This window comes from Acinonyx jubatus, chromosome E1 (genome assembly GCF_027475565.1).
Source record: "Acinonyx jubatus isolate Ajub_Pintada_27869175 chromosome E1, VMU_Ajub_asm_v1.0, whole genome shotgun sequence".
In the NCBI taxonomy this organism is placed as follows: Eukaryota; Metazoa; Chordata; class Mammalia; order Carnivora; family Felidae; genus Acinonyx; species Acinonyx jubatus.
In genome coordinates, this window is record NC_069397.1 from 4601213 (window position 1) to 4613521 (window position 12309).

The following is a 12309-nucleotide window of genomic DNA, read 5'->3' on the forward strand; positions in this document are numbered from 1 at the left end:
GCATCCTCTGTGTTGTAAGGCTTTGCAGAGAAATGTGGAAGAATTCATATTTCAGTCAGCAATGTTTGTGATGCCCCAAGTGTGTTCAGAATATTTTCTTTTTCTGCTTGCTTAGCTTTGTTTCCTTTTGCCATTCCCCCTTCCCACTTTTTTTTTTTTGACATTGCAATGATACAAAACCATGGAAAATAACTCTTTTCAATGGCTTTACAATCTGAACCTAATGTAAAAACTCACATATTTTGTCCAATTTTTCTCCTGGCCCAAATTTTTAAAATCAGATACATACATTGGATGTCATATTTTTAAAATTAGATTGATTAAAAGGTAAATCTGTTCATTCAGGACACGGTCCAAAATTAAAATAGTTAATAAGCACAAATAAACTCCCAGTTTAGGAGTGCATTATTTAGGTATCAGGTAAATAAAGGGAAAAGTAAATGCAATGAAAGTTGAAAATCCAACAAATGATTTTTCCCTAAGCCAAAATTAAGTCTCCTTGATCACTTCTTAAATTATATGAAAGCAGTGTTATTAAAACAAAAGATAACTTTAGAAAACCGTTTTAATTAAAAAAAATTTTCATAGCGTTTATGTATTTTTAGTCTATATTCTCTTTGTTTTTAGCTGGATTTCAGCATATCAGTTATTTTATCTGATTCTTATTTCAGATCTCTCTTTCTTCTTCCTTTAAAAACAAAACAAAACAAAATATGAAACAAAACCCAAAACCCAGTTCTTTGAATATCTCTTCTGAAGTGGATAGCCAGTATAAAGTTTCAAGCCAAAATGAACTTAAAATTTTTTTCCCACTGACAAATTAATTACGAGAAAATAAATCCTCTTGCCTTGATGGCAAGGACGAGACAAGCGACTAGTGACAGAAGGTGACTTCTGTGGAGAGGAAGAGGGGCTGGTTTCTGGAAAACAGTGTCTTGGTTGTCAACGACAGTGAGAACAGCAGCCTTCACCTCAGGTGAGCTTTTCAGAAGGGGTCTTGGTATTTTGTCATCAGCATTAAACATCCTCGCGATTGAGATGTTAGATGTGGAATTTGCCACATATTCTAGCTCTAAAATCAGTCTCGTTCACACCTATGAAAACCTCTTGATGATCCAGTGAAATTTCAACATATTTCCAGGGGACAAATATTAAATATTTAACAGTTTTTTTCTTCGAAGGAAAAATGTTATCCTGTTAATGTTATTTTTTGTTTCTGTGTTTTTACACAAGGCCATTTTGGATTAACAGCACACTACCACATAGAGATTACTGTAATGCAGTGTATTCACCGAACACAGAAAGGAAGTCACCCTTGCCATCTCATGTCTGAGATCAGTGGTTTCCCGACCTGTGGGGTCACAAGCCCCCAAGGATCCTCAGGGTTGTTGCAAGGGACTCTTGAATCCATCTGCACAGCGATAATTGCCTCAAGTTTGAGCAAGCAACATCATCAAACAAACAGTGTTTTCTGTTAGAAAGTCTAAGTGACTATAGCTTCCCATTAAATATAAACTAATTAAAAATGTATTAAATGTGTAGCTGTTTTTCATCATTATGTATCTTTCTAACGTAATACTAAAAGTACAGGTCCCAACATGTGGAGCTGGTCGGAGGGAGGTCCATTGAATGTTTTGATTCTGTGGAGGAGAACTTGGAAATGACTGGTTTAGGTTATAGATGGCAAGAGCTGGGAAGTACCTCAGCAGTCACCTAGAATGTGGCGTCCTCATTTTACTGATAAGGAAAGGAAGACCCAGAAAGGTGAAGGGGTCATGCAGCACCACAGAGGTGTGACGGCGGGGCTGGGGCACGAGCCCTGTTCCCCTACATCCAGGGCCAGTGCTAATTCCACCGCGGTACACTGTATTTAAAGACACGTAAAACCAACTGGCTTCCCTCGGGCAGCCAGAGCCCGTGAAAAGCCTGGATTGGCACCTGGAAATTTTGCCTCCGCGACCAAGGCATTGTTGATTTTACCAAATGGTCTCTATAATACAGCTTTCCTGGTTAAGTTGGACGAGCAGTCCACATTAGAATATTACACGTGATTGTTGGCATTCTTTCTGAAGTGCTAACAGCACATGAAGGAGACTAGTCATTAAATTTCGTGTGGGTAAGTGGTCTGAAAAGTCAATATTTTACGCGAAGCCATTTTTAAAGAACAGCTGCTCCTTGTATTACCTTATTCCCATCACTAAACCAGGAAATACAATGGTAGCTCTTTAGGACTTAGCAGTAGAGATCCCTTTGTTGTTTAGAGTGCAGTAATAAATCACTCTTACCTCGTGTGTTACCGGATGAAGACGGTGGCAGGCTCAAAGCAGACAACTACTGTTGAAAGAAAAAAAAACTAAGAGAATGTAGATTCTTCTTTTTTCCACTTAATCACAAAATACAAGTAACTATATTGTGTACCGTGTCATTCTTAGGAATGGTGGAAAGAAAAATTAAAATTTGGAAAGAGTAGCCATCTCCCTTAAGTGAATGGTCCTCACCACCAGGACTGTAGAACCAGCCAGATGCCCTCCACGTATACATACCTTGAGGAATTTTGAAGAAGGACGGGGCCAAGGCATGTGGGCTCCACTTTTATAGAGACTGTTCTGCAAGCACAAGCTGCCACCTCAGCTGTCCGAACTGGAACCTACTTGGCAAAACCGTTTTTGGCAAATCTCTTTGCACAATATTCACTGACTGTGGCTGTGAATGGATATAATTAGAAATATTTCTTGTCACCTATAAATAATTTGACAGAGGATAACCTAGAGTTCTTTATAGGCATTTGATAGGGGACAGGGATTCAGGGCTTCTAAGGCTGTTTCTCCAGCTTTGCTGTTACATCATTCACCATGGAGTTCAAAGCCAGGCCCCCACTTACTCTCCTGCCTCTAAAGTTGGTCCGACAGAACGAGCTGGACGTGAGGAACTTAGGACTAATTGGTTTTTAGCGCTTAAAGCCATTAAGGAGCTGGGATGAATTTTAGATCTGACACTGTCTTTGGAAGCAGTGAGTGATGGATATTAAGGCAGAAAATTCCTAGCCTGGGTCCCGATTTTAGAAACACTGGCGATAGATGCTTTTAAAGTCTGAAAAGCTAAACGTGATGGAGAAAACGAATTGTCAGGTTAGGCAGTGGCGGTAGACCAGTGCAGGCATCGTAAGGGATTTAGAACAGATATAAACACTTCTGTTCCTTTTCTGAAGAACTTGCCATGGCTACGTCCAGCTCATTTGTTTTCACTGAGGGGACACCAGGATGCCGTGTGATGTTCACGCGTGTTTCCCCTGCATAATGGAAGGAGACACAGACATGCGTCCCTAGTTCACGGGCAAATCCTCATGACTAGCTGTAGCCCTAATGAGGTGGGTACTACATACTTTGATTTAAGGTGGGAGGAAAGACGTGGTATCCACAAAACTCTTGTGGATTGAGAAGATGAGTGGGAGTATGCCATATGCCCATGATACTTGCAAATTGGGTTTTGGTGGTTTTGCCACATACACAGCTGTTGCCGAATATGACGGGAAATCTATCTACTCTAAGTGTGTCCCTGAGATCCGATGTGATATTTTTTACTATCATCTGCTAGCTTAAATTACTGATTAATGTGATCACTATTTTTATGCATCCTATTGAGCTAGAATTTTCTCTTTAACACATTAACAGACTGAATCTTTTATACTTTTTTTTATTTCTTTTGATACAGTCCTGTGGAAGGCAGACATTTTTATTTTCTAAAAAATCTCTGTGGAAATGACTCTCAGAAGTTCAGCAATGTACACAAAATGTTGGGGGTCTAAGAAAGAGGAAATGTCTTCTGATTTTTTTCTATGTTAAGATTTTCACAACTCATTTATTTTTACTTCTTTTGGAACTTGGTACCTAAATTCTAGACATAATAACTATATTATCAAGCACACCCACCACTTTTAGAACTAAAAGATAGGAGAAGACACTGTGGATTGGGACCAAGACACAGGCTGAGTTATGCAACTATAGCTAGTGAGGACTGTACCTAAAACACAGAGCTTTGACAAACTGCAGAGACCGACTGATCATCCAGATCTTGAAAGCTCTGAAACGGGGCAGGGGTCTTGTGGAGACTGGCATAGACCACCAGGAATGGGTCAGAGAAACTTGCAGAGCTTGGACAAGGACAGAAGAGTAGCAGCGCTGAATGAGGGAGAGGCCTTTCCCTTATACCTGCGTCTCTAAGGACTGTGTGAACAGGAAATACAGGAAAACAGTGCTAAGCCTTCTTGTATCTGTGAGGTTCTTTGTGATTTGGATGCTGTGTTTAAGCAGTTTGGATAAGAGCTTTTCCCTTGCGTGTCCCCCCATTATCCGTGCAGATTTGGAAATGTTATAGGATTCTGTGATCTTGGACTCCTTCATCTACTAAAAGCATAAATTTAGTGAAAACCTGAGATTCCCTTTATTTTATAGAGTTGTATGAATTAAATTAGGCTATGTAAATAATCTATAGTATAAACTGCCTTTATGAGTAATAAAGGCATTACAGATGATTATTATTGGAGGTTATATATAATCACTTAATTCTTAAATATACACACCCACAGACATACACCCACACACACATACCTACACATATGTAAGATGCTTAGAACAGTGTCACCAGGGGCTGCTGAAGCAGACATTTTGTAATTCCAAGTAAAGGTCACAATGACATGCTGACACTCCTGAATGTACCCAGGGAGTCCAGATGGTAGTAAAGGACCGCAGAGAGGTGGTGGCTAGGAAATGTCAGCGAACAAGGTTATTATTGTTGTTTTATGGTTTTATTAGATGAATTTTGTCCAAAAATTATAGTTGGCACCCAGTCCTAGCTTCTGTGGTATCCGGCATAGCAACACAGCCTCAACGAAACCCCTTGAGATTTGGCAAGTCACATTTGTTGTTTGTCTTTTTAAAAATTCGTCTGGGACTCCCAATGGGTCATCACTGTTGAAGAGAAGTTGCATATTCATTTTAAGTCGGTTGTTTATAGCACTGTGCAGAATTCTCATTCCAGGGTGTGGGTAGAGTCATTCACTCGCTTTTCTACTCTACACATACTTACTAAATGTCCACTATGTACTAATAAATTACCCAAACTGGCCAAGCTCATGCTTCAGTCAATGGGGGTGGACATACACAGACAAAGAAGTCAGTATGTAGTACGCCAGACGATACTACATGCTAAAAGGGACAATGAAACCGAGTAAGGGGGAAGGGAGAACTGTACCAAGGTGGGTGATCTTGGAAGGCTTTTCATGGAAGGTGACAGACATTTGAATAGAAGCTTGAGGGAAGTTAAGAAACAAGCAATGTGGGTATGTAGAAGAAGAATATTTCAGACAGAGGGAACAGAAAATGTAAAGGTCCTGAGGCTGGAGTACCCTAAAGTGTTGAAGGATCAGTGAAGAAGCCTGAAACGGAAGCACACTGTCAGGGGACAAGGGGGTAGCGTGGCGGCAGACGGAGTGGGAAGGGTCAGTTAACGTAGGAGCTTGTGAGACCATGTCAGGACTTGGTTTTTAATCTGAATGAGATGGAGAGCCAGAGGAGAAGTTTAGGAAGGGGGGCTGAAGATTTAAAAGAACCTCTGGTGCCTGTGTTGAATGTAGATTGCAGGGCAGCAAGGGGAGGCCAAGGAGAGGCAGCAGGCTACTCACTGCCACAGTGTAGATGGATCATAATGGTGGCTTGGGCCGTGTTCCTGTTAGTGTGGCTGACTTACCATACTGCCCCAGATGATGGCCTAAAACAAACATTTTATCATGCCTATGGATTTTGAGGGTCAGGAATTTAGAATCTGGAAGGGACACAGCAGCCTTTGTTTTATAGTACCTGTGTTCTCTGAGAACAAAACCTGGGGGTGATTCAACAGCTAGGGGCAAGTATCATGTCCCATAACAAAAGCCAGAGAACAAAAGGATTGTTGAGAAGGGTAGCTAATAAATACAGTGATGCCTGGGGGCAGACATGGGGTCCAGGGAAAGTTTGTTAAAAAAGGGGAGAGACTAAGCATATTTGTGCTGATGAGGAGGATTCTGTAGAGTTAAGACAAACTGATGACACAGGAGAAGAGGGAATTATTGTGAGCGGCAAGGCCAGGGAGACTGGAGTCCAGAGGCTCTGATGGGAACATGGACAAGGGTTAGGGTTAGGAAAGAAGACAGAGAGTGAGAGCGAGATGCAGGTTAGCTGATAGATTTGATGGTGGGAAGATGAGGGGGTTCCTATTTGCTTGCTTCTGTTTCCTCAGTGAAGTATGAGGCAAGGTCACTGGCTGAGAGTGAGGGCAGTTGAAGGAGATGTAGTGGGTATACAGAGAGAAGGTGTGACGTGTTCTCTTTGAAGAGGGAGAGGCTCACCCAGGAGTACTGAGTTATAATCTTGTAGTTAAAGTGAGACCAGGTTAGCGGATCTGTTTTTCTCCAGCAAGTTCAGATGCTCGGATGTAGCCATAGAGAATCTGGGTTTAACCAAGGTGAGACTTTGTCAGGCAAGTGAAATCTAGAGAGAAGGCCAATGGAGTTAAGAATCTTTTCAAGTGAGTTATTATAATGTTGGGCCATGAAATTTAAGCCTGGTTAAAGAAGGAGGTGAAAGAACATATCAGAACAATGAAAAAGTGGTAGGGGTCAATGGAGATGATGGGATATCTGGAGTAGGTGAGCTGGAAGAAGAGGCGGTGTTAGAGATTGAATGGAATGAATCCCGCTTGGTGGTGATGTGTGATTATTTCATATGTGGTCAGATTTGATTTGCTAATACTTTGTTGGGGAATTTTGCATCGATGTTCATAAGAGACACTGAACTAGTTTTTCTTTCTTATAATATCTTTATCTGGTTTTGATAGTAAGGTCATTCTGGCCCCATAGAATGAGGTAGAAAATGCTCCCTCTGCTTTTTTCTTGAAGACATTGTGGAGAATTGATACTATTTTTCCTTAAATCTTAGGTAGAATTCACCAGTGAAATTATCTGAACCTGGTGATTTCTGTTTTAGAAGCTTATTAATTATTAATTCAATTTCCTTAATAGATGTGCATCTATTCAGATTATTTATTTCTCCTTGTATGCTTTGGTAATTTGTGCAGAGACTGAATGGGATGCTTGAGGTTGAGATTTTTGTGAATGTACAGATCTTGATCATGACAAGGGCCGTGATGACTATATACTCACCTACCTCAAACTATTCCCCAGAGCTAATTTTCTACACATGCAAATACATAGTGTATTATATGCAAATATATCATATTTGTATATAAATGTATAGGGTGTATATATTTATTTATTTATTTATTTATCTATACAAAATGGGATTATATATACTGATGGTCTTCAACTTGGTTTTTTACTCATTATTATGTACAGAAATGCTTTCCATAGTGGTATTTATTCATTTAATTGGTATTTATTGGGCAGACATACAAGAGTTTAAAAAAACAAGTCTGTGCTCTCTTGGAATTGACATTTTGATGGAAGGGGGTGGTGGATACAATGAATTCATTCAAAAAAAAGTTAAAGATGTATTTTTTATTCTATGTGACGTGCTATAAGAAGTGTAAGTTAGAGTAACAAGGTAGAGATTACTGTAGGCAGGGGGCCACACTGGTGTGGCAAGCAAGATAGACTTCTTTGAACCAAGACTTGAATCATGCAAAAGAATTACCTCTGAAGAGATCTGAATGAAGAGCATTCCAAGCAGGGACAATTGTGGGGAAGTGAGTGAAGGAAAAATAGGTCCGTATCTTCAGTGTCTACCAAGAGCCACGTGTATATTCTCAGTCTTTGATTTGCATTGCCTCATTTGATCCTCATGCAAACTTCAAGAGTAGAAAATGCCATTATGCTGTCTACTGAAAAGGGACTGAGCTGCAGTCTGGTTCAATAAATTGCCCAGGATCACATAGCTAGTGTGTGTGGTGGAGCGGAGACTCGGCCCAGGCAGGGCCGCCCCCGAGACTGTCACCTAGTCACCAGCTCTACAGCCTCTAGTGTCCCTTCCAACTCTGAGATTCCACGTTTATTTAGTGATTTTACTGACACAATAAAAGCTATGCCAGAAGTAAACAGCTAACAGAATGATAAATGAGAGACCTCCCGTCAAATTACTGATTTACATTTTGTGAAAGCTGCATTTTATGAGAACTGCATGCGGTGTTATGTTGTCCTGTTGTTGGACATGCCATAACCTTGCCCACCAGAAGCCAGCATATCTGAAACCAGGATGCCATAAGCAAACTACCCCATGATACACAAATCTATGCAAAGTACATGATGCTAAAGAGATAGAGAAATGTAGAGACTTGTGTTTTCTGTGCCACAGCATGTAGGGAGAGCCTTGAAGATGTTTTTCAGAAATTCTGTCTTGGGAGCACATCAATAATTTGTCCCTACATGACATGTAAGTTTTGCTCGCTTATACCCACCCCTTCTAGCCGTCTACACCTTTCCACTTCCTTGAATAGAGTGAATACAGGAGCACCTACTAGGCGTTAAAATTAACTCAGCTACACACAGATTCCTGGGGAAGCAAGTCTAGATGGGAAAAGAATGGGGAGACAGAATCATTCAGCTCTTTCTAATTATTCTCTTTCATTCTTTAGGGCCTCCCTGATTCCCAGGGCTTGGTATGTAGTTGTTTGGCTCACTCTTGCTCCCTGCCAGGTATTAGCTGACATTCCTACTCTTATGTGTAAGAAGTCATGTGCTGTCCCCACCATGCAGGCAACATTAATAATTAATATTTGACAATCTATTTTCCCATGTATTGGTGAACTATAATAAAAATAAATCAGTGGGACAAATCTAATTTTAACTTAAATCTTTTCAAATTCTCTGTCCTTCTTAGTTCCAGTTAGACAGCAAGACACACATCTAGGATCGTTTTTCTGTTCAAGTCTTACGTATGGTGCTAAGTTTCCTATTCCAGAAAACAAGTACCAATAAAGTGTTGCCGTCCGTGCTGATAGCTGGTATCTTCTACACAATTGGAAGTACTGGTAGGAGGAGAATATATTATATTCCCAAGTGGCAGGATATCAACAAGAGAGAATTGTAAAGAAGTAAGAGGCAGTTGTGTAGGGGAAATGAAGTAAATCTTTTAGTATTCCTGTGCTGGTTGTTTGTGGATGTTTTACATTTCTATAAATGTCACTGTGTAAACAGTTGCCCATTGGTCTTGAAGGTGTTGAAAGTAAGAGAAAAGTTTTAAGAAACTATTTTTTCCCTAAATATATATTGTAGTTGGGCAAAATTCAGAAGTAAAATGTGAATAAATACAACTCTTTTTCTTTAAATGAGTAAACCAGACTAATCAATCTAAATTCTGGAATTTCCTTGGGTAACAGGAGAGATCAGACAGATTGCAAGAATTGAAGAGGAGAGAGAGAGACAGGGTGCATTAACTGAACAGGAGCCATGAGGCAGGATAGAACATCTGAGCAGAATAGATAAGACAAGATGCAGTAATTGAAGGGGAGAGACAAGAAAGCATGCAATAAATGAGAGGGAAAGAGAGAGAGAGGACAGGATGCAATAACTGAATGGGAAGGACAAGGTAGGATACAGTGATGGAAGAGGAGAGATAAGAAAACATGCGATAAATGAGGGGAAGAGAAGACAGGATGCAATAAATGAGCAGGTGAGATAATACAGGGTGCAAAAACAAATGGGAGAGATCAGACAGGATGCAATAACTGGGCGGGAAAGATAAGGCAGAATGGAATAACTGGGCAGAAGAGATCATACAGGATGCAATAAATGAGCAGAGAGATAAGAAAGGATGAAATAACTGGACGAGAGAGTTAAGACAAAATACTGTGACTGTGAAGGAGACATGGCCAGGGTGCAGTAACTGAACATAAGAGATAAGACGGGGTAGAATATCTCGGTGGGAAAGAGAAGACAGGAAGGGATAATTGAACAGGAGAAGGTATAGGTAATTGCTCTAGAGAGATTCTTCTTCCTTTTAGGGATGGTTGCTTGGAGCCAGTGCCCTTGAAGGATAAGTAGGGTGCACTTACAAAAGAGGAGGCGAGAGTATGATGGTCAGAGGCAGCAGCAGAAGTGAGGAGAATAGGACAGTGAGATGAAAGTACGGGAAAGGAACATTTCCGTCCACCTGCAGGTCCTAGAACACTTATCAGGGGATGCTTTGACTCTTAAATAAGGCTTTAAAGGGAACCATGTCGAAGCTGAGACTTAAGGAATGGGTAAACATTTGCCAGATGGATAAGAAGGGGAGGGCATGCAGGCAGCAAATTCAAAGGTATGGGAATTTTCATTCATTCATACTTCCAAAATGTCATTATTGAGCAGACACTCTGGTCAAGGCACAATGTCAAGTGGAGGGATATACGGGTGAATAAGAAAGACCCCAAACCTATATATGCTTCATGTAACATCCATTTTAATGAGGGAGAATGACATTACTTATTTGCAGTTTAGTTAAGTGATAAGTAAAGAGAGCATACAACAGGGAAATCAGACCTATTCGGGAGGGTCTAGGTCTTTTTCGTAACATAGTGAAATTTAAGCTCAGATTTAGAGGATGAATAGGCCCTAGCTAGTCGAAGTATAGAGGTAAGAAGTGAGAGGGTCCTTGAAGCCAGGGCAGGTGAGAAGGCTCAGAGTATGTCCCTAGAACTAAAAAGGAGATCAGTGAGGCTGAGACACACAAGAGGAAGGCAGAGTGTATCACAAGGTGGAGCTTACAGGGTAGGCGAGGGCCATCCTCAGGATTTTAATCTTTATGCTATGAGAAAAGAGGGGTGACTTTAAGCGGGACAGTGATGTGGCCAGTGTATTGTTTTTAGAAAGCTCTCACTGGCTGCAGTTTAGATTCTGTCAGAATGGTTTAGACTCAGGAAAGAAGAGTAGTTGTGTGGGAGACCAGGCAGTAGATGATGGCAGTTTGGATGGGGAACATGGTGGAAAAGACAGAGTTGATGGTCTTGAAAGATATTTAAGGGCAGTGAAGAAAAAAACATGATGACCGATTGGAAATGGGTGAGTGAAGGACAGGTTGGTCGGTCTCAAGGCTGGTTCCTAAATAGTTAGATTGAGGAACTGAATGATCACCGTTGCCATGCGCTGGTGATAAGCCTCTCTACAAGAGAGGCTAAAGGATCGGAGGCTATGGTCATGAATTAATTTTGGCCATGTTGAGTTTAAAGTTTCTTCTATTAGCAGAGACATCAAGCCTGGAGTTCAGAGTACAGAACTAGAGTTGGGGTGTAAATTTGGAATCCATACGTTATGGATGGTAATAGAAACCAAGGGAGCAGGTGAGATCATCCAAGGAGAAATGTAAACTGAGAGGAGAAGGGGGCCTAGGATGGAAACTTGGTTCACATCACATTGAGTTCACAAAAACTTCTGATGGTTAGACAGAGGCAGATGAGATGATGAAGGAGAATGAGAGAGGCTGGAGAGCTGGAGCTATGAAGGACACCAAAGCAGGTCAGAGTTTTGGAAATGAAGGGAAGAATACATTTCCATAAAAGAGAATGGTCAGATGTGTAACATGCAATTGAGAGGTTGAGGTGATTAAAGATTGAGAAGTGTCCATTCGATTTAGCAATGAAGATGTCACTGAGGATCATAGTGAGATCCATTTAGGTGGCGTGGAGGGAACAAACACCAGCCTGGAGTGAGTTGAGGAGGAGGTGAGGAAAGGCAGCAATGTGTATATGTAACAGTTTTGAGAGATTTTGTCAGAAAGTAGAGACATGAGAAAGGAACTAGAGGGAAGAATTGGGTCAAGTGACAGTTTTAAGATAGGATGCAGTAGAGTGGAAGATATTGAGAAGAAGGTGGAAGAAAAGGAGTGTCCACTGTATATTATGAGAAGGGGGGAGGGGATGAGATTTAGAATAGGCAGATGAGGTGGCCCTGAATTTAAATTGGAGGAGCGACCTCCACATTCGAAGGATGAATATGGCTTGGCAGCAGAAATGGGAGGCCATTGGCATCTGAGAGCACCTAGTTTTTCTTTTAAGCAGGATGTGAGGTCATCTTCTGGGGCCAAAGGCAGGGAATGGAGATTTGAGGAGAGCAGAGATCTGAAATAGAACTAGAGGGACTGAGCAAGTTGACTGCATAACTCCAGCACCGAAGGCCCAGCAGGGTCCGTGATTGGGAATTTATACTGGTACCATCTCCTTGGAAATGTGGAGCAGTGAACTGTTGCATTCATTCAGGTTTGGTTTCTTTCTACTTGAGTGTGGCAGGGGATAGGAGATGGCAAGCAAGTTTGGGGTTTTGTGAAGAGAGTGGACAAAAGATAATGA

At 41.1% G+C, this 12309-nt stretch overlaps 1 long non-coding RNA gene across 1 annotated transcript in view; it reads left to right on the forward strand.

The window, feature by feature from the left end:
• Positions 1-7268, forward strand: part of LOC128313511 (uncharacterized) — an 83174-nt gene extending 75906 nt beyond the window's left edge. The window contains exon 3 of the long non-coding RNA XR_008294337.1: positions 1234-7268. This is a non-coding gene — a long non-coding RNA (uncharacterized LOC128313511). The remainder of the gene's footprint in view (positions 1-1233) is intronic.
• The last annotated feature ends 5041 nt before the right edge of the window (positions 7269-12309 follow it).